Consider the following 22315-nt stretch of genomic DNA (forward strand, 5'->3'; position numbering starts at 1 on the left):
AGGACAGTGCCTGGTACACAGTATGTGTCAAAAAGTATAAGTTTTGCTGAGAGGATAAATGATTGCTCAAACCAGCACCCTAGATGCTTTTACCACCCTGGTTTTCTCCCAGCTTCATTGGGTCGATTTCCAAACTTGAATTTACCCAACACCCATTTTCTCAGCCTCTGATGCTGTGGCTTCTGCTATTTTCAGGCTGCTGAGAGTTGCTGGAGAAAATCACAGATGTCTGCCAAGCGGATCCACCACAAAAATCATATTGCTGAGCCTCATATGTGCCTTTAATCGTGCCTAACAATCTTTGTATGTATCTCACGTTGCCTCCCTAGCAAATTCCACGCTGTGATGTTCTAAAACATCTTTCCTTTTCGAATTTGCAAAGAGTCAGACTTGTGGCCCAACCGTAGCCAATGTTCAGACTTGAGCAATTGTTTTCGTTTTTGTAATAGGTTCTTTCCAGCTCTTATTTTTTCTCTACTCTTGTTGGCCTCTTTCCCTCACCTACTTCTAACCTAGGCAATCTTGCTGAATTTTAAATCTACTCACAAGCTGCCTTAGGTCATTTTGTTTTAACAGAGAGGGTTATAAGTTTGTTGTTGCTGATTTTTTTTTAATGTTCTTAGGTGATTTTAAAGCTCTTTGTAGCTTAATTTTGATGGCCATGTCATATTCTAATATATGATAATGTACTTGCCTTTACTAGTGTTGGACATACACATATTATTCCATCTATTTTATCATAAAAACCTAGGCATTGGGGCTTCCCTGGTGGCGCAGTGGTTGAGAACCTGCCTGCCGATGCAGGGGACACGGGTTCGAGCCCTGGCCTGGGAAGATCCCACATGCCGCTGAGCGGCTGGGCCCGTGAGCCACAACTACTGAGCCTGCGCGTCTGGAGCCTGTGCTCCGCAACAAGAGAGGCCGCGACAGTGAGAGGCCCGCGCACCGCGATGAAGAGTGGCCCCCGCTCGCCACAACTAGAGAAAGCCTTCGCGCAGAAACGAAGACCCAACACAGCCAAAAATAAATAAATAAATTAATTAATTAATTAAAAAAAAAAAAAAAACCTAGGCACATAAATCTTTATTTTGCACTTCTGCAAATTCCTTATGGTAGATTCCTAGGTTTATTGGAGTCAAAAGGTATAAGCATTTTAAGACTCATGATAAATGTTGCCAAATTTCTTTTCAGAAAAATGGTACTGATTTATGTTCCTACCCGTCACAGTGATCATTTCATTATACCCTCACCAGTACTAGCATTCTCGTTTTATCATTTTTTTCCAACTGGATAGACAAAGAATGTTTCATTTTAACTGCATCTCTTTGGACATTTGTGAATATGACATTTTTCACATATTCATTAACTATATGTACTTTTCTTCTTGTGAATTGTCTATTAAATATTTTTCCCCGTTCATCTGTTGAGGTATTCCTGTTCTTGGTCATTTTATCTGTTTAGTTGAGAAATTTATGGCAGTAATTTTGTGTAATGTTTACTAGAAATAATTTTCCAGCTTGATAATTGTCGCTTATTCTTTTTGTTTTTTTCTTTTGCTTCTTTATATGTACACACTGTTTTTAAATCTTGTTAGAGCTATGTATCTTTGCCTTTGGGATCTTTGCATTTGTTTGTAACCTTGGAGAGTCTTCTCTGATCCAGAAATTTGATATTGTCTTCCAGTTTTTATTTTTAATAGTTTAACATTTATAAAAGTGATTCTTCATATACTGACATGCATTATGATATAAATTTTTTCCCCAAGTAGCCAACCACTTGGTCCAGTTTTGGAGTTTTAACTGGACCAACAAATAATATCCTTTCCCCTTCATGAGTTAGAAACCAATTGAGAGATAAAGGGAATGCAGGCCGATGTTGTCTCCTTTATTTCTGGGTAAAGCTGATTAGAATATGTAATTTAAGATTAAACAGCCAAAATAGTCTGTTAATACACCTCACCCCTGGATTAAGCTGCCTGGGCCACCCGAACCCAGGCCCTGCTAGACCACAGTGAATCCCCAAAGGGCAGGAGCAGGAACTTCCTCAATAAGGGGCCACAGAGCAGAGGGCAGAACAGCACTCAGCTTCTCTGCAGCCCAGCAGATCCAAGAGAGGAGGGGTCTGAGCCACTCACACCCTATTTCTTCTTCTAAACTCATCAGTGAGGTGCTTCCCTCCTCCTACCCTAGGGAATAGAAAGTGAGGGCTTGGGAGAGAAGTGGGATGTGGGACTCTAGTTGAAGACCCGTGCACAGAAACACACACTTAGCAACACTTTCCCTCCAATCCTTCCTCCCACCCCCACCAACAAATATCTAGGACCATTCATTGGAGAATCCCCCACTTCCGTCCTGTGCTGTGTACCGTCTTTATCATCATCATATATATTCTGTGGGCTATTACTGGCCTATCTATTCCGTTTCCCTAAACTATACTAGCAGTAGAAACAAACTGAAAACATTATTGTTGCTTTCTGTTGTCTTTTACTTTCTGGGAAAACTAATCCCTCTCTGCCATCCACATTTTTTTTTTTCTCAAAATGTATTAGTTGCCCATGAGCCACAACTACTGAGCCCAAGCGCCTAGAGCCCGTGCTCCGCAACAAGAGAAGCCACCGCAATGAGAAGCCCGCACACTGCAACGAAGAGTAGTCCCTGCTCGCCGCAACTAGAGAAGAGCCCGCACACAGCAATGAAGACCCAACGCAGCCAAACATAAATAAGTGAAATAAATACATTTATTTTTTAAAAAATGTATTAGTTACTTTTGCTGGTTGTCCTCTAGCTGCACTTTAGCATGATTTTGTCATACTCCAAAAATAACTCTATTGGGATTTTGATTGGAGTTATAGTATAACTATAAATTAATTTGGTAGGAAATTGACATCTGTATAATATTCAGTTCTCCCATCCAAGAACACGGTATGGTTCTATTTATTGAAGTCTTCTTTTATACTTTGTAGTAAAATCTTGTCATTTATTCATATAAATCTCTCATATTTCTTGTTAAGTTATTCCTAGGTATTTCATATCTCTTTTGTTGCTATTGGGAGCGCAATCTTTTTTTCTGCTATGTTTCCTCACTCATTATAGTTAGTAAATAGAAAATCCGGTAATTTTCAAATATTTACCTTAACATATATATGCGTGTATCTTTCATATATTAAGTCATTCTTCTCACTCTTTTATTCATGTCAATACTTTCTTCCTTTGGCTTTCCAGACCAGAGCTTTCCAGTTGGTGCGCTGCGTGCGGTCCGCTGCTCTACCGAGAGGGGGACTCGGGTGCTCTGTCAGATACTGACTGCTCAGCAGTCAGGGAGGGTCTGGTGCGGCCACTTGTCACTCGTCACCTACATTCAATAAGCTCCTTGGAGGCTCGAGAGAGAGCCCTAAGCAGAGAAGCTCTGATTGTGTGAGATCACTATTAGCAATGAGCAGAACCGGCCACATCCCGCACACCTTGCTTTGTGGCAACCTGTTAAAACAGCCCAAGGGTGCCCTCCAGCCAGGATGCCCCCTCAGTGCCAGCTGCAGAGCACATCTCTGCCTTGTGGCCCTAGGACCATGGAGCTGCTGGAGGGGTTTGGGTACCAGGTGCCCGTGGTGCCCAGATCACAGCCCAAGGGGGCTCAGGGCAGGCACTTCACCAGGTGGCAGCTTGGAATCTTGGTCCTGACACAGGAAATGCTGCCACGTATTTGTGCTGACGGATTCTTTTAGTGACATTCAAGCGACTTGCAAAGTGACTGCTCTAATGACACCTGTCGTTTCCTCACATTAGAGCTTTGTCACTCCTTCGAAGTACATGCTATGAAAAAGCTATATTGTTTTGAAAAATCTGTTTGCATCATCACAACAAATTTCAATATCACATTTGTCTATAAAGCAGAAACTAACACACCCTTGTAAAGCAATTATACTCCAATAAAGATGTTAAAAAAAAAAAAAAAAGGAATGAAAGACCTGTTTGATTTTCCTGGAAACTATTATAAATTTTAAAACTTAAACTAAATATTTTAAATTAGCAATTTATATGAACAAAGTTTCTCGTTCGTGTTGACTAGCAAGAGATGATCATGAAAAAGTCAACACCAAGAAATGCTGATGGCCCCTTATATAATCTGATATTAATCTCATATTAAAGATTTAGGCGTCCAATCTTATATTAAAGTTATGTCCAGAGAAGTAAGCCCAAGTATCTAGGTGAATAATCCGAGAATATTTTCCATGGAAGTTTTATATAAGTTCAATATTGAATATCTTTTGTAATACGTTATGTTTTATTTTTATTATCATAATTATATAATATAAAAACTCACTAAAATTTTTTCACCAAGCCACAGATAATTGCCTCCAAATCCCCTATGGCTTACTCCAATATATCTTATAGATACTATCATTTTCTTCAAGGGCCATGTGTGGAAAGGGCTGAGAATCTCTGTTTTAGAACAGTAAACATATCATCTGCAAACCATGATAATCATGCACTTTCTTTTGTAATAGACTTATCTCTGCTTTAAGCCATTGCAACAACAGACACGTCCACACAAAAAAAGAAAAAACACACAAAAAAACCAACTGTGGGTTTGATCCAACCACTCCCTGTGCCATCAGGCATCCCATTTTTCTCCTGAACCATTAATCGCTTCCTCTCCTGGGCACCTCCCCTTCAGCTCAGAAAAATAGGATCAAATTCCCCGTCTCGAAAAAGGAAGGAATATTCCATCAGCTTTGCATTCTCAAGCAAGTATTTTAGCTCTCTCCTTCTTTTCATCACCAAACTTTGTCAAAAAATGCTTATGCTGACTTCTCCTCCTCCCTCTGCCCTCATTTACTCCTCAGTTCACAATAGTCTGGCTCCTGCTCTGGCCATGCTACCAAAATCATCTCGGATGATCATCTCCTTTGTGCAAAACCCTATGGTCTCTTTTCAGTCCTCATCATCCTTGGCTTCTTTGCTGACCACCCTCTTTCCCCGTTTGAAAAAGCTATCATTTATTCATCACTTCTTGTGATTCAGGAATTGTGCTAAGTGCTTTATTTAGATTACTGAATTCAATCTTCACGATAGCCTTATTTTAGATAGGCCTTACTCTACCCATTTTACAGATGAGGAAACTGAGACTCAGGAACATAAGCAAAATTCCCCTAGGCCTCACAGTAAGTAAGGGGCAGTACTGGGCATTCATATGTCCAAAATCTTTTCAATCCCTTGTTGTCTTCTATGACATTTTGTTTGCCTTGTTCTTTATTCTTATCCTGTATCTCTGTGGCTCGTTTCCAAAGTTAGGGAAATTTTCGGGAATTCCCTGGTGGTCCAGTGGTTAGGACTCCAAGCTCCCACTGCCGAGGGCCCGGCTTCAATCCCTGGTCGGGGAGCTAAAATCCCACAAGCCACGTGGTGTGGCCAAAAAAAAAAAAAAAAAAAAAATTAGGGAAATTTTCACTCATTATTCTTTCAAATACTTTTTCTGAAGTTTCCTCCTTCTACTCTCTTTCTGGGACTCTAATGACATGAATGTTAGATCTTTTGGTATGCTCCCACAGGAGAGAGAGGGGCTATGCTCTTCCTACCCTCATCAAATCTTTTTTTTTTCTCTGTTGTTCAGATTGGATAATTTTCATTGACTTGTCTTCGAATGTACTGACTTTTTCTTCTGTTATATCCATTCTGCTATTCAGTCCATCTGGGAAACTTTTTATTTTGGTTATTGTATCTTTTTAGTTCAATATTGTATCTGGTTCTTTTTATATCTTCTATTTCTTTGCTGAGACTTTCTATCTTTCCATTCATTTCAAGACTGCTTACCTTTACTTCTTGGAGCATTTCTATAATAGCTACGTAAAAGTGATAATTCCAAAATCTGTTGGCTGCTGTCACTTATCTTGTCTCCTGTGAGTTGACATTTCCCTGGTTCTTTGTATGATGAGTAATTTTGGATTGCACCTTTGATATTCTGATTGTTGTGTAATGAGACTCAGGTTCTTGTTTATATCCTATGGAGAATTATGATATTTCTGTCTTAGCAGGCAATTGATCTGGTTGGGTTCAGGTCACAAGTTCTGACCTGCCTTCTATGGGTTGCAGTTCTAATGACAGTTCGGTTTTCCGAGTCTTTGCAGGCTATTGGGATCTGTGCCCTGTATGTGCCATCCAGTGACCAGTGTGGGACCAGCATGGTGGCCTGTCCCATAGTCCAGTTCTCATAGTCTTTGGCAATCTATTTAGAGCCATGTCTATACATGTACAGGCCAAGGGTGAGCCCAGGGATTCATAAGCAACTTGATGAGGTTGATTTCCTGAACTCTTCTCTCTCCATGATCATCTTATCTTTTCATTTCCCTGGGGCTTCCCTTTTCAGTCTGGGTGTTTAGCTACCTGATTCTGCTGTCCACTTCCTACAACATGGAGTGTACATTCCCAGACATGGACTATGCACTCGATATGGTAGGGTCAATTAAGTGCCACGTCCACCCCTGGACCAGTAACAGTCAGCAGGGGGGTCTCCTCGAGCTGATAGCTTACACCAATTAGGATACTCCTAAGGGACTGAGGATGATTGACATTTGACAGAACTGGGCTCTGTGAAGAACAGAGACATGGCCGTTGGGTAGACAACCAGTAGTGTTTAGCCAGTGCTTCTTTCCTCCTTTTCTTCCCTAAACCACTAAATGTCAGCACCACCCTCCCAATCACTCAAGCTTAAAACCTCAGAGTTTTCTTCCCCTCTGTGCTTCTCCTCCCCATCCTCACCCCTGTAAACATCTAGGTAGATGCTCAGCCTAAACATGCCTCCTCATCAAGGCCTCTCTCGTTGATCCTCTCTGTCTAGCCACATTTTAATTTTAATTTTAAAAAATTTTTGGCAGTACCCTGTGGCATGTGGGATTTTAGTTCCCCGACCAGGGATCAAACCCACACCCCCTGCAGTGGAAGCACAGAGTCTCAACCACTGGACCACCAGAGAAGTCCCCTAGCCACGTTTTAAAGCTCTCCTTTCCTGCTTCAGATTTCCCTTCTCTGTGATTAGCTTCTAAAAGCAGAGGGGAACTGATCATCAAACTCCCCTGGCCTACAGAAGAAAGTCCTCAGCGCTGTGATCAAGGCCTCCCCGCATCTGCCCTAACTTCTATGCCTAGGGTCACACGGCACCCCTCTACCCCCAACACTCCACCAGCTACATTTGACTAAAAGTCAGTCCTTAAACATACCCTGCATTTTGTGCCTTTTGTTCCAGCTGTGTCCTCCTAAAAGACCCTTCTACACAGTCACAGGATTCAAGGCTCAGCTAAGACACCATGAAGACTGAGACCACACAGTGTTAGCACTCATCTCCCTTTGCCCCGAGGCCTTGTGGACATCTCTACTGTAGCTCTTGATCACAATGCCTTGAGGTGCACTGTTGTCTCCTTCACTAGAGCATGAGCTACTTAAGACGTGAGACCCATTCTCGTTCTCTTTTGTAGCCTCTGCAGTTCCTGGCCCAGTACCTCAGACACAGTAGATACTGAAGACATGGTTGTTTCATTAGATTCAGTTAAACGGACTTGACTCTATAGCCTCTGGTATAACATTCTTGGGATCAAAGCAATCTAGAAAAATAATTTTCTCCTTCTAATAGGCTTCTGTGGGTGTTTTATTCAGAAAGGCATTTAACAGAAATTATTCTCTCCCCAACGTAGGCTGGGTGCTCACCTCTATGCTGCTATAGCTCCCTGTACCCCTCATTTTATATCATTCATCATTTTTCAATTACTTGATTAGTATCTGTTCCCCCACCTCACGCTTTCATATCATTCTTTGAAGGCAGGGACTGATCTTTCTTTTTCTCCACTGTATGTCTGACACCTACCACAGGTTCAGGTTTGCAGAAAGCACTCACAAATAGTTATTCTTTGAATGGAGTTGAGTAAATAAGAGCTACTGAGAAGAGATAAACGGAGGTTTATTGCACTGCAAACTGCAGTGATCAGAAATAAATTCAGACGTCTAGAGTCAACTGACCAACAGAAAAAAGAAAACACCATATATAGTCTACATTTATCAAGACAACCTTTGCCTTTTCCTTCTCCCATTCTCTTTCTCCCTCTTTCTTAACTTCTCCAATTCTTTCATTCTCCTTTATTCTCCCTCCTTGTTTGTACATGGGGATGGGGCAGCCAGTTGTCCCCTCGTTTCCATTCTCATCTTCTTACACGTGAATAGAGTTTTTAGCTTGTCATAAGGCCACCTAAGTAAAGTTGACATTTCTTAGCCCCATTTGTGGCTTGGTGTAGCCATTTGACTAAGTTCTGGCCAGTGGGATGTAAGTGGAATGAGGTATGCAACTTTGGGATCACACCCCTGAGAGAAAGCAGTGAGCTCTCCCCTTCCATCTCTCCCCTTCCCAACAGCTGAAATGCAGATGTGCTGGCTGGAGCCAGAACAGTCATGTTGGCCCACAAAGTAGAAGCTGCATGTTAAGTGTAGTAAGAAGATCAAAGAAGCCGGATCCCTAACTCCACGTAGCCACCAGACCCACCCTGGCTGCTTCTACTCACATTGTTAGGAAAGTGATCTAGAGAAATGTCTATTTTATTAAACTTTGTCTCTAAAATAACACCAATACTTACCTCCTTAGTAATATAATGCATGGCCATCTTTATGGCCATTTTTCCCAATAGAAAGAAAAAAAAAAAAAGATAAAGGTACCTTTGAAAAATCCTACTCCCACAGACCAAAACTCTTGGCTATACACTATGTGACAATACTTCTATCATCTGGAACCTACCTCCAGAAGAGAACGATATGGGCTGTCGGTGCACAATATCTCATTTCCAAAGGATAATGTGCTACCACAAAGGAATGAATTCAAGCAAAAGACATTTTGCAAAAATTTTATGTCTTGCTCTGTGTCTTGAAAAATTATGGATACCTGCTACTTTGGGATATTTCTATTAAAAAATAAAGTTGACCTTTCAGTGTCTAAATGAGAAAGGAAATGTTATAATTGGATGTCTACTGAGAATCATCTTGTTTATAAGAAAGGGGTTAGACTATACCCATTTGGACTTTCGGGACAAAAGAAAAACATTACTGATTATTTTTTAATGTTACCTTGAGTAGATAGCAAAAGGGATTCTATTGAAAAAGCCCTTTGAATTATGTTTGCCTCTCAGAGTTCTGAATCTTTCATTCACTTCTCAATAAAAATAGTTAACTACTTAATTTATGGTCTGGCAAAGCGAGGGAAATTATTGGCCCAGAATCCCCCTAAAACACCTAGAGTAAGTACTGAAATGTGTGCATTTTATTAATTTAGCCACTGAGAGCTTTGATTACTTACTCTTATTTATGCAACTTTTCAAATTTACTGATGACAATAACTTCATATTTTGTTTTGTTTTTTTTTTTAAAGTAGTCTCTTAGCATTCTTAGATTTAACCTCATGGTTTCTAATATCCATGAAAAACTTGGGAAGTATATAGTATGATATTACATAATTGCTGCAGTTCACAATGGAAATTGTATCCTAGAATGATCTATATGACAGCTCACAACGGTCTGGGAACGTTCAGGATCTCACCTCTCAGCATTATGACTGTCCTCTCTCTTCAGCAGGAAGCTTGCCTGGTTCAACAGACTTTGTTCATCAAGAAATCTGATGAAGGTTTCCTTCTATAGAGTCTAGGGTTTGTGGTTCCTGAAGGCCAAAGAGAAGAGACTATTTCCTTTCAAAGCCCTTTTGTTAGTCCTTATTGATAATAGGGCGAATCGAGTGTTAGTTACTGGTCCCTCTTCCTTACAAATCATTCCCTTGTTGAAGGGACAGAGCAAATATTACTGGTAGGTGTGCAGTTTGGAAGGAAGACTATCACTCAAGAGATCTCAAATGAGTAAGGCCCTTCACAGTGGCTTCCGAGCGTTCATTGCTCTGTTCAAGAACCTAGCACAGGGTCATGTACACAGCAGGTACTCAACAAATATCTGCTGAATGAATAAACAAATAGATTCAGTGCATAATGCAAGAAAACGTAAGAAATACTTCCTGCCTTCAAAGAGTTTACCAGTCATACATACACATTACTTAAATTAAAAGAAACCAATTTCCTAAGAAGCAGAGGATTAGTACAGATTTTAAGTACTGTAGCTTTTCTGGAAGGTCATTCTCTAGGGCATAGAATGAAAAAGTTGAAAGTGAGATGGGCCGTAAGAGAAGAGAAGGCAGAGAGGGAGAAATTCCAGAGAAAAAGGAGGACAGGCATGAATGTGTAAGGTACAGCCAAAGACACCAGGCAGATGAAATGGCCGAAGAAGAAGGGAGTGGTTGAGAATGAGGTTAGGGCAGGAACTGGGGCTGTGTGTGGAAGGCTCGAGACGGCTGGCTGAGAGCTTGGAGTCCGCCGCGGGTCACAGGGAGCTCCTGTGGTTCGCTCCATTGGAGGAGACAGACAGGAGGGGGCAGGAAGACCACTTAGGGGGCAACTGCTATCTGGTCCACATGACCAGGAAAGAGTCTAAATTAGGGCAGTGGCGGGGCAATGGAGAAAAGGAATGACAACATCGAGAAGGACAGCGAACGTCCCCTGTGGGAGCCAGGAGGTAAACCTGCAATACCTCTTCCTGGAATTTCAGCTGATGAGTCAGTCAACCGTGGGCTGCTTTGACACAGGGTAGACCAGAATCAGCTCTAGAGTAGAAAAAAACGTTTTATAGAACAGCTCTATTAGCTTTGTTTACATTTTTTTCAGAAATACACAAGGTCATTTATTTTAAAAAATACACAAAGTATACAGAAACAATAAAAAGAATCCCAAATCCCACTCCCACCCACCAAGATTACTGCTATTATTTTAGTGAATACCTTTCCTCACACTCTTCTATGCACAGATACATACAAAGTACGAAAGAATCTTATTACGATGCAATCATTCCACATATGCTGTTCCTGAATCAATTTTCCTTACCCCCTAACATGTTGTAAACATTTTTCCATGTTGATCAATATTGATTTACATATAACAATGTCAATTTGTTTGCCTATATCACAATGTTCCACTAATGGATATTTAGATTCCCACTCTGTGTGTTACTGTAAACAACCCTGCGATTAACCTTATTATGTATATTATTTTTCAACTGTATCATTACCTCCTTAATGCAAGTCTAAGAAGTTGGATTGGCTAGGTCAAAGGTATGTATCATTTTATGTTTTGATACATATTCCCAAACCATATGGGATACAAAACCCTCCAGAAAAGTACGTTCATTTATTTATTTACTCAATAACTATTTTTTGAGCACCTACTATGTACCAAACATTGTTCTATATGCTGTGAATACAATAGTGAATAAAATGGACAAAGTCCCTGCCCTCGTGGAGTATACATTCTAATGCAGGACAATAAGCAGTAAACAAACAATTAAACATATAATATATTGTCAAATAGTGGTAAGTGCTAGGAAAGCAAAATAAAACTGAGTAGGGGGCTGGAGAGTCCCAGGGGGCAGGGGGAGGGAAGAGAGTGTGTTACATAAGATGGCAGGGAAGGGACTATGAGGGAGAGACATGTGATCCGACGTGTGAATGACCATGGGAACAGTGGTGCAGAGAAGGAACAGGAAGGGCAAAACATCTGACGTGGGAACATGCCTGGCGTGTTTCATGGCCAAAAAGCCAGTGTCTCTGGAGCAACTCGAACAAGAGGGAGAGTTGTGGGGGATGCCGGTGGAGAGGTGGCCAGGTCAGACCAGAGAATTAGGGATGAGCACTTGTAGAGGTGTTCTAAGTCATTATGATATTGGCCGAAGGAATCTGAGATTCTAGTCTGAGACTTTTAAAAGGAGAAGGAGAAAGATGGAACTGGGTCTGCTTTAGTTGTGTCTTACCACTTCTCAGTCTTCTATTCATTAGACACTGCTTAGTGGACGTCTGCACTCCTTCTCCCTCACCACTGCCCACCCAACCCCGCTTTCCCACTTATAAACAGCATCTTTCCCACTTATAAACAGTTCCGGCAAGGAGGGAACACAGGTAGGACTTCGTACCTGGGAGGTGATCTAAGTTTCCCTTATGTTCATTATTCAGGTCTTACCTCACAATACCTCCCAACTTCAATCAGATTTGAAAACTCCTTTTGCCAGCCTCTTAACTACGCTGAGAGATTCTCTGCTCCCCTGATTGGAGACCCTCTGTCACCCTAACAAAAACTCAGGCAGCCTCGTGGGCTTATCATGGCTGACTTACACTAACTTTCCCAAGCCCTCCTGACACAGAATTTCTAACATGGAAGGTGGTCTATAAATATTTGCTGGATAAACAAAAGAATGTATTCACAATTTTTCTCTGAAGGCGTCTTTACTTTGTAGGAGCTCTGTTCTACTACTTTGATTAGCGTCAGTTTCAGAGGATATATTCTGACCATGTTCTCCATGTTTTGATGCACTTTGATTGCAGCTCCCTGAGCCCTGCCTTTGGGTGTCTCCTTACCATCTGTTGGGAAGGTCCAGGGGATTTAAATGTGCCCAAGGAGAGCACTTATAGACAGCGCTTAGGGCAAGCCTCGAGTAAACGCAGGGCTTCACTCTGCGCCAAGATATCTGCCTGTGATGATGATTTCTTCTACAGTGATATTCTAGAAATTGCACAGCAAAAAAAGGACTAAGAGCAAAACAAATTTTTTTAATTAAAAGCAAAAGGTGATTTGCTGACAATGGAAATTGCAGTGTTGGTTAATTTATTGTTCTTCAGTTTAAACAAAATTAATAATAGCATTTTCTTCTGGTTATAAAAGTACTTCATACTCATTCTAGATAAAACTTTTAAATATCAAAAAGCATAAAGGAGAAAATAAAAATTACTCATAATCCATTATCCGCAGATAGGCATTGTTGACATTTTGCTGGATCTCCTTCCATTTTAAACATCATTATTATCATACTATACATCTATGGTTTTATATCTCTCTTTTTCACCTGACAGCAAATTCTGAACATTTTCCCCAAAATACGTGTTTTAATATTATTACTAAAAGATGCACAATGTTCCAACTATGCCTTTGTCATAATTTATATTATGTGCCTATTATAATTAGTAGAGACCATTAGTTTTCAACCTATATTATAAACTCTTATAAATAATGTTGCAGTGAACATTCTTGTACATAATCATTGTCTATATCTCTGAACAATGCCCTAAACTAGACCCTCAGAAGTGTAATTATTTGGTCAAAATATATGGTATTTTTAAAAGGCTTCTGGTAAGTATTTCAAAACTGCTTTCCAAAAAGTTTATATTAACTTACACTCCCCTCCCACTAATCTCAAGCATCCCCCTCATGCCACTGTATTTTAATAGAGTAGCAAAGATATGCTGGGTTCAAATCCCAGCTCTACTGTCTTAGGAAAGTTATTTAACCTCACTAAAGCTCAGTTTCCCTGTAAATCGGGGATAGTAACAGTATCTAGCTCATAGAGGTGTTGTGAGGATTAAATTACATAATATAAAATTGCCTAGTACGGTCCCCAGAACATACCATGTAGTCAATATTAGCAACTATTACCAGTAACCAGTAAAATCACCCTTCCCCAGATCATTCCAGAGTAATATTTGGGTACAAAATCCCCTAAACACAGTCAGAAAAAGTACCAAGCTTCCCTGTTTAACAAGACTGTTTAAGTAGCTGAAGTCACTCGATTATTGTATCCATACACAAAGCCTCAGCATTCTAAAAATACTAGCCTATTTGGCTTCCACCTGGAAGCAAAGAGGATCTTCTGAAAGGTGTTTTCGGCCCTTTATATGTTATTTTAACAATGGTATGTTTTTCTTTATTATTTAAAGGGAAACATTTATTTAAGGGCCAATGGCTCAAATTTGGATTTTTTTTTCCAGCGAAAGAAGGAATCAGCATAAACAGCCTTGTAATTCATCATCATAAACAGATCTCATAAGCATCAATCCACTACATCTTGGCCAGAGCCTCTCAAAAGAGATCACTGTTTTTTTTAAAAAAAAAGTCCCTGAGCAACTTAACAAAGAAAAAGTTATTCCAATTAATGTGAAAGGTCTGCTGGAACTTTGCTTAGAATTCAGTGAGTTTTTCGTTTGCCTATTCCCAGAATTTTTGGTTGAGATGATCCCAAGATATATAAAATCACTTGTAGAAAGTTGTTTATTAGATAGATGCCCTAAAATTGTTGCATGAAATTGGTTTAGCTCTATTTAAATCCAAAATAGATCAATTTCACGTGCTTTATGAGAATATATTTGCTTAACCTTTTTATAGAGCTAAATATTTACTGGGTGTGGGAACATTAGTTCTCAGCTTCTGGAGAGAAACCACTCAACATTGTTCTGTGTCCATTGTCTAAAAGGATATTACTACCAGTGGAATAAATATACAGAATGTGCTCTAAGGTCTTTGGAGTTCCTTGACATTGGGTAAACTTATGTCACTGGTTAGGAGAGAAACAGTGGGGCATTTCATGCTGTGAAAACAACAGAGGAAATGAAATTGTAGGATATCAGAAAAGGCCCTGGCTGCTACTTTCACCTGGAGTTTCTTCTCTGGAAATCTACTACACAAAAAGCTTTGGTCTGACACCAAAGATAGCATTTGAGAACAGAAAACTGATTCAACTCTTCCCTTTCTGAAGTACAAATATGCCCAGTGCTTTCCTGTCCTATTTTCCTTCTCCTTACTCTGAGATCAGTGTCATCAGACCCTGTAAATTTCCCATGCAGTGGGTCCCAAATAAACAGAGGTATACGATAACAAACAGTTGGGTTTAGACATCTTCCTGTTCAACTGCTTTGGCCAGAAAAGATGGGTAATTCCTCCTGTGAGATAGCTTAGAGAAAAATTCTAACTTAGAGTTGTCCAGAACCTGAATGAGAAAAAGGCACCCTTTCCTCCCTGCTGCAGTGGGTATCCCTTAGCTTGACGAGCAAAGCACAGGATAGATTTTGCCCTAAACTATCTCTTTGGGCTGCACAATCATACTGTGTATCCCTAAATTTCATTTTCATGAATGCAATATGTGTTGCTGAATTCTTAACGGTAACACAAGAAAAGCAACAAGACAAATGATAAAATATAACTTCAGACCTCAGCTTTACACTGGAAATCAAAATGTTTTATTGTGAATGTGCATGTGCCCAGCTCTGTGAAAGGCTTGTAGGGGATACAAATGGAAAAGAAAAATCCAGTGAGTTCCTGAAGGATGCTATGGTATAAAGGTCTCTCTGTATATTTGTTATTGCTTGTTACAGATCTGGGGGAAGGGAGAGAGAAAGAGTATCATACTACATTCTCAATAATAAGACCTTGTTTAATGTCCTATGCTTCTGTTAAGAGTGACCTCAAGAATCATACCACATGGATTCAAATCCCAGCACTGTTACTTGCTAGCTATATGACTTTCAGTGACTGACTGAGATGCCCTGTTCCTCAGTTTCCTCATCTATAAAAATGGGGATGATAATAGTAATGACTTACGTTATAAGTCATTACTATTATTCTGTGTCCATTACAGTTCTTCTAGTACCAAGGACAGTATATTATTTTTAAAAAGGAGAACACCATCAGTTGTCATAATCACTCTGAATTTAAACTTCAACTTTGGAACTCTGAGCAGACCCTGTATTTAAAATGGTTATTTGGTTTCTATTTCTAGCCATGGCAGGTAGCTTGTAGCAAGAAAATCCTCCCATGAGAACACCTAGAAGAGTTAAATTTAAAAAAAAATTTTAATGTCTGAAAACATTGAAGAGCCACCAAGGCAGCCAGGGCTTGAAGAGTCAAGATCCTTGAAAGAAGGCAAACTCACTGAGATAAGCCTGACATTCTACAATCCCCACTGAGTCATCTGCTGACTCATATTTATAATGGATAGAGGACAGAGAAGCTGAGCAGAAAGTGGCTGTTAAAAAGCAGAAAATGTGAGCAGAAGTTTTGGCAGATTCACTGGAGAGACAAATATGGAAGATCAGGGCCACCAAAGGAACCAGGACTTGAGATGCCAAGATTTTGGAGGGAAAGAAAGTGCAGAGAACTGATTTAAATAGAATTATCTGCTTTGGGACTTCCCTGGTGGCACAATGGTTAAGAATCTGCCTGCCAATGCAGGGGACACAGGTTTGAGCCCTGGTCCAGGAAGATCCCACATGCCGCGGAGCAACTAAGCCTGTGCGTCTCAACTACTGAGCCTGCGCTCTAGAGCCCACGAGCCACAACTACTGAGCCCACGTGCCTAGAGCCCATGCTCCGCAACAAGAGAAGCCACTGCAATGAGACGCCCGCGCACGGCAACGAAGAGCAGCCCCTGCTCGCCACAACTAGAGACAGCCTGTGCACAGCGAAGACCCAACGCAGCCAAAAATAAGTAAATAAATTTTTTAAAAACATAAAAAAATAATAAGTAAATAGAATTATCTGTTTTTTGACTCTACATATTTGCCAGTTAGTAAGCAGAACAGGCTAAGGGTTAGAGAGGCAGAACAAAAAGTGGCTGTTAAGTGACTGAGAAACTAAACAGAGCTAATGACAGTACCACAGTGCTGGATAAATAAACATTAGCATTCAGAGCCCACCAAAGCAGAGTGGCCATGGTAAACACCTTCTGCTTTCAGCTGGAACTGATGGGACTACATCCTAGAAATAAGGATAAATAGATATAGACCAACCTTTGTAAAGGCTTAAAACCCAGCCTCAAGTAAGCTTATTCCCTGATTGGTTTAAGGTATTCTGCTTTTAATCTGACTGTCTGCCAGAGTTAACATCATTGAGAGTCTTTACAATTTTTCATATGCAGTGTCTGGCATTCAATCAAAAATTACCAGGCATACAAACAGACAGGGACGAGAGAAAAAATACACAATAGAAACAGACACAGAGATGATCCAGACACTGGAATTATCAGACACAGAATTGTAAAATAACCGTGATTGACATGTTCAAGAAAATAGATGGCAAGGTGGAGAATTTCATCAGAGAACTGAAATCTATGTATTACAAAAAAGCCAAATATAAATTCTAAAACTGCAAAATTCAATAAATGAGTTTAAAAACAGTTTAGACAGACGAAGAATGCATTAGCAACCTGGAAGATTGGTTGGCAGAAAATATCCAGATGGAAGCATCCAAACCAAAAAAGAAGAAAAAAGGGTGGAAAATCGCATAAAAAAGCATGTAAGACATTGTGAAAAGGTCAAACATATATGTAATTGGAGTTCCAGAAGGGTTCCAGAGCGAAATTGAGTTGAGCTCAATAGGAGCAATATCTGAAAAGGTGATGACTAAGAATTTTTCAAAACTGATTTAAAGGGATCAAGGTATAGATCAAGAAGTATTACAAACCTCAAGCAGGATAAATACAAACACACACACACACACACACACACACACACACACACCTAGGAATGTTCACAACCAAGTTTCTGGGAAAACTAAACAAAACAAAACAAAACAGAAAATCCTAAAAGCAGCCAGACTATATCCCCAAATTACCTTCAAAGAAGCAACAATTAAACAGCAACTTCTAAACAGAAACAGTGGCAGCCGGAAGACACTGCAATAACATCTTCAAAATGCTGAAAGAAAATAACTGCCAAACAACAATGTATTTCAAATATTAAGCCAAAATAAAGACATTTAAGACAAACGAAAGTTGAGAGAATTTATTGCCAGCAGACCTGTGCTTTTTTTGTTAAAAAAAAAAGTCTCAAAGGAGCTCTTCAGGCAGAAGGAACATTATCTCTGATAGAAGACCATACAAATGTGGAGGAATGAAAAATGCTGGAGACTAAACAAATAAATAATGACTATATAAAACTATAAAAATGGCTGTTTGGGGACTTTAAAAAGCTAGTCGTAACCAGCCTACTTTTCAGGTCTTGTATGTTGAGAAAGGTTCATTGTTTTTTAAGAAGCAAAAAAAAGATCACCTTAACTAGGAATATTCCATTTCCTTCCACATTAGGAGCCTTACAGCATCACATGCTAGCCCCGACCCTTCTACTCACTGAAGAATAAGGCATGTGATGGGCCCCTGAGGGATTATTTAAAGCCTCATTAGTCACTGTTTAGAAACCAATGCCACAAAAGGAAATAGCAACATGCTCAGGGCAATGCAGCTGTGTTACAGGGCTCCACCCATTGTCTCACTGTGTGTACATTATCCCAATAAGTTGCCCCAACAACCCCAGCAGGTAGGTGTTTTTCTCCCTATTTTATAGAAGTTCAGAAAAGTTAATGAAATTGCCCTAATTGCACAGTTAGAAAGTGACGGGGGGGGGGCTGGATTTTAACCCAGTACTGCAAACAAAGCCCATGGTCTTTCCACTCTACCAGGCCAGAGGCTAGAAAGGCTCCAGCCAGTAAACTAATGTGAGTGCACATAATAGTTAAAAGAGAAGATCTAAATGTGCGTAGCACACATGTAGAATATTCTTCAAAATAAGAGTGAGAAGATGGAAGGATGGATGGATGGATGGATGGATGGAGTCAGACACAAAAGCCCCTGCCTCAGCAGTAGATGGTTAATCCACTGACAGATTCAATGTTTATATTACAAATCAAGCAAAAATGCTGAAACTTAGAGGAAATTCTCTGTTCAAAAGCTGCAACAACATGGATGGACCTAGGGATTATCATGCTAAGTGAAGTAAGTCAGAAAGAGAAAGACAAATATCATTTGATATCACTGATATGTGGAATCTAAAAAAAAAAAAGAAACAAATGAACTTATTTACAAAACAGAAATAGACTCACAGACATAGAAAGCAAACTTATGGTTACCAAAGGGGAAAGGGGGGGAGGAATCAATTAGGAGTTTGGGATTAAAATATACATACTACTATATATAAAATAGATAACCAGGGACTTCCCTGGTGGCGCAGTGGTTAAGAATCCTCCTGCCAATGCAGGGGACACGGGTTCGATCCCTGGTCCGGGAAGATCCCATATGTCGCAGAGCAACTAAGCTTGTGCACCACAACTACTGAGCCTGCGCTTTAGAGCCCACGAGCCACAACTACTGAGCCCGCGAGCCAGAGCCACAACTACTGAAGCCCGCGTGCTTAGAGCCCGTGCTCCGCAACAAGAGAAGCCACCGCAATGAGAAGCATGCGCAGTGCAAAGAAGAGTAGCCCCCGCTCGCCGCAGTTAGAGAAAGCCCGCACGCAGCAACGAAGACCCAACGCAGCCAAAAGTAAATAAACATATTAATTTAAAAAAAATAGATAACCAACAGGACCTATCGTATAGTACAGGGAACTATACCTAGTATCTTATAATAACATATACTGGAAAAGAATCTAAAAAAGAATATATATATGTCTCTGAATCACCTTGCTGTACACCTGAAACTAACACAACATTGTAAATCAACTATTTTTCAAAAAAAAACTAAAAAAAAAAAAGCTGTCAGAATGGGCCCAGCAGCTCTCTTAGCAGTTCACTTCACCTGCCATTAGGTGATCTTTCAGAATACAAATAAAACAAAGCAAAAAATAAATAAATAAAGCTGCAATATATTTGCATGTTAAATAATTCAAACAGTACAGAGGATATTAAATAAAAGGCAGGTTTTCCCCCTACTTCAAAGATTCAATCTCCTTCTCCAGAGGAAATGGTCATTGATTTTCTACGCTCTTATGAGTGTAGATCTATGTTGATACTGCACCTATATCTATGTGTATGTATATATATATATACTTTTTTCCTTGCACAGATGGAAGCATATTACACACTGGTGTGAACCTTGATTTTTCACATGACTTTTCACGTAATGAAGATTGTTCCTAACACACATATAAATCTAATTCAATCTTTTTAATAGCTACATTGAAAAATTCATTGAAAAGATGAATTAGGCTTTGTTGAAACAATTCTCTATTAATGGACATTTAGAATGTTTCGAGTCTTTTGATATTAAAAATAATACTTTTAATGGAAATCAGTCTTTATGTATACGTGCAAATAGTTTACAGGATAAATACTTGGAAGTGGAATTGCTGAGCAAAAGTATACATATATTTTTTATTTTAATAGCTATTGCCAACTAACCCTCCAAATATATTGCACTGGATTATACTCCCTCCAACAGAATATGGAAACCTATTTCCACATACCCATAAGTCATCAAACTTTCTAGTTTTGCAAATTACAGGTTAAAAATCATATCTAGTAATTTTAATTTGCATTTCTTTAATTTTGAGCGCAGCCGAGTATTCGTCATATGTTTCTAAGTAATTTGTATTTTTCTTTCTTTAAACTGTCTATTCATATCCTTTGCCCATTTTTTATTGGATTGTTGGCTTTTTTTCTTTTTAATATTCACATTCATATACTAAGGAGATCAGCCCTTGATCTGTCATACGCCGTTGCAAATTTTTTTTGAGGTTATCATTTGTCTTTAACTGTTATCTATGGTATCTTTTTCTTGTAGAAATGTTTATTCTTTATATAGTCAAATTCATCATTTCTTTTCTTTTTAATGACTAAGCATCAGGTGATATCATCATGCATGACGCTGCAATGCCCAGGAGCTGTTATCATTTTTGTTTGTTTGCTTAACTGTCCCAAGATGCAGAAAAGTTTGCAACAATATTCATAAAAATCTTTATTCTGGAGCATCAGTAAGCAATAACAACACCTTTCCTGGAATTTTTTCTTGAAGACCACTGTTAATACTTTTGAGGTTCTTCAAGACGGTATGACAACATACGGATGTTGCCTGTAGAAACAGTGCTATGGATATTTAGGACTCCCCTTCCCCCCTCATTGGGAAGTTGCCACTTAACATTTAAAAGAGTGCAAAGAGGCAGTTGTGGAAGAAACTGGTGAGTGTGTGCCTTAATCCAAAAATAATAACTGCACCTCTCATTGTATAGTGATATCTCAAAGCGATGACACTCTACCACTGTACAAAAGTCTTACCTGGTCATTATATGATCTGATTCATATGACAAAGCTAGACAATCAGGGATTACCGTCTCCATTTTGCAGATATGAAAATTAGGAAAGGCAGTGGCTTGTCTAAGCTTACATGGTTACCAAGTCGCAGAAGGGGGCTAGAACCTAAGTCTTTGGATCATAGATGCAAAGTTACTGTAGACTCTACCGTAGCCTCTCTGGCTCAGCTCACTACTGTTCTCCCTGCTGCTGAAACACCTCACCACCAAAGAAGAAATTGCTCCATGGAACCAGCCTCATCAGCATGTCACGTTTGAGGTTGGTATATGCAGCCAGGCACACAAGGCTCTGCCTCTCAGCTAACAGGTCACCTTTTAAGAGCAGAGCTGTACTGGACCCCACACTGTCAGATGGCATGCGAACACCAGCTGATTTATGCTCAAATTCAGTAGTCCCTATAGAATAGAACCGCAGGAAATCTGACAGCAGAGTCCTTGCTATATTATGAAGGATGCTAGTGTTTACAACACCTACCTACAGATTCACATTCACAGTTTCAACTGATCACAAGTCTCTTTGGAATCTCACTTCTTCCAAGAATGGGCTGCCACTCTGAATTACGGCACCAAAGATACAGTCCTAAGTCTATTGTTCAGAGCCTATGACTATGAACATGTCTACTCACGGAGAAGAATAATGATGAAGGCAGGTAGCCTGAGTTACTACTCATATTTGGTACTATTGCAGGTATCCAGCACTACTGATAATTTGGATGGTATAACTTCTTTTAGTTTGGGGAAGCGAGGAGCCATCCTGTGTACTGTAGGATGTTTAGCAACATGTTACATCAATTCTCTACCCACTAGATGCCAGTAGCAACCCCCTTCCCCCATTATGATAACCAAAAATTTCTTCAGACATTTCCAAATGTCCCCTGGGGAACAAGATCGCCTCCAGTTGAGAAACTCTGATACAGAGCCTTAATACATTCTGCCAAATTCCTGAAAAGACCTTTGATTCCCAGTGATGGATCTACTAGGTGAGATCTCAGATTGGCCCACTGCTCAAACTGAAAGGGAAAGGAATGACTAATAGAAAAACTATCTGAATATACTAAACTACAAGTTAAAGTTTGCAAACAACTATCGAGTTATCTGCTTAGAAAGGGTGTCTTTACTTATCAACATTTTGGGCAGAATAAGGACTTCAGATGAAGAGGATTAAGTTGATCATATTCTTCAATTCATGACATCACAGGTCCCTTCTTTTATATGTGTGTATACTTATATTTTATTTATCTCCATTCCTTATTCTCATTCCCATCACTCCTCAGTGGGATCTATCTTAATATGTTTAACACGTATCTTTTTGTTTGCAGGTGTCCTTGTGTAATGTGTACCATTTTGAATATATTCT

At 39.7% G+C, this 22315-nt stretch overlaps 1 long non-coding RNA gene across 1 annotated transcript in view; it reads right to left on the reverse strand.

Annotated features, from left to right (window-relative positions):
- LOC137766801 (uncharacterized) overlaps window positions 1–22315 on the reverse strand; it is a 34935-nt gene that overhangs the window by 7735 nt on the left and 4885 nt on the right. Inside the window, exons 2-3 of the long non-coding RNA XR_011074370.1 lie at window positions 10599–10671; window positions 9568–9684 (exon numbers count right to left, since the gene is read on the reverse strand). This is a non-coding gene — a long non-coding RNA (uncharacterized lncRNA). The remainder of the gene's footprint in view (window positions 1–9567; window positions 9685–10598; window positions 10672–22315) is intronic.

Source organism: Eschrichtius robustus, chromosome 6, assembly GCF_028021215.1.
Source record: "Eschrichtius robustus isolate mEscRob2 chromosome 6, mEscRob2.pri, whole genome shotgun sequence".
Classification (NCBI taxonomy): domain Eukaryota; kingdom Metazoa; phylum Chordata; class Mammalia; order Artiodactyla; family Eschrichtiidae; genus Eschrichtius; species Eschrichtius robustus.